General features: G+C 37.5%; 1 protein-coding gene across 1 annotated transcript in view; it reads right to left on the minus strand.

Moving 5' to 3' along the window:
* Positions 1-638, minus strand: part of LOC117104850 (guanine nucleotide exchange factor for Rab-3A-like) — a gene marked incomplete in the record, with an annotated part of 63,885 nt that overhangs the window by 10,690 nt on the left and 52,557 nt on the right.

The following is a 638-nucleotide window of genomic DNA, read 5'->3' on the forward strand; positions in this document are numbered from 1 at the left end:
TTCAGTGGCGTAGAAAAGTATTTTTCATTGGGGGGGGGGTGGATGATTGGCGTGTTAGCCAGTGTCGTAACAGGCGCGTAACAGGCCAGTGTCGTAAGAGGAGAGAGGGAGGGAAAGAGAAAGAAGAGGAAAAGAAAAGGGAAAAAAAAAGAGAAGAGAAAAATAAAGAAAAGAATAAAAGAAGATATAATGACCAGACTCACAACACCCTGCAACCCCTTCTCCACTTCAAAAACTGTCATAACTCCTTTGATCTATGCTGCTCGATGGCGTAACCATGGATGGAGTTTTCATCAATTCCGACGAAATTAGAATTAAAAACACAAAAATATTTTGCGCGCTTCGCGAGCATTTTTAGCGCTTTTTTAGGTTTATCCTTTAAGTTATTTAAACACATAATAGCCCCAAGCTTAAGAAAGACAAATTTAGATCGTTTTAACCTAAAAGAATGGCCTCAATGTGTATTGATGGTGAAGAATATGTTTGTAATAAATAAAACCATGATGAAAATGCTTATATTTAGTTTCAAACACACGTGTGTGGCCTATATTATGAATAAAATAAGCCCTATGTCGTATTGTTTTCTATATGGGGAGTGGGGTGGGTATGTTCTTTAATTTTATTAAAGAGGGCCCTGA

The sequence above is a fragment of the Anneissia japonica genome, unplaced genomic scaffold (genome assembly GCF_011630105.1).
Source record: "Anneissia japonica isolate Jap-2015-1 unplaced genomic scaffold, ASM1163010v1 scaffold287834_len5846547_cov211, whole genome shotgun sequence".
Lineage (NCBI taxonomy): Eukaryota > Metazoa > Echinodermata > Crinoidea > Comatulida > Comatulidae > Anneissia > Anneissia japonica.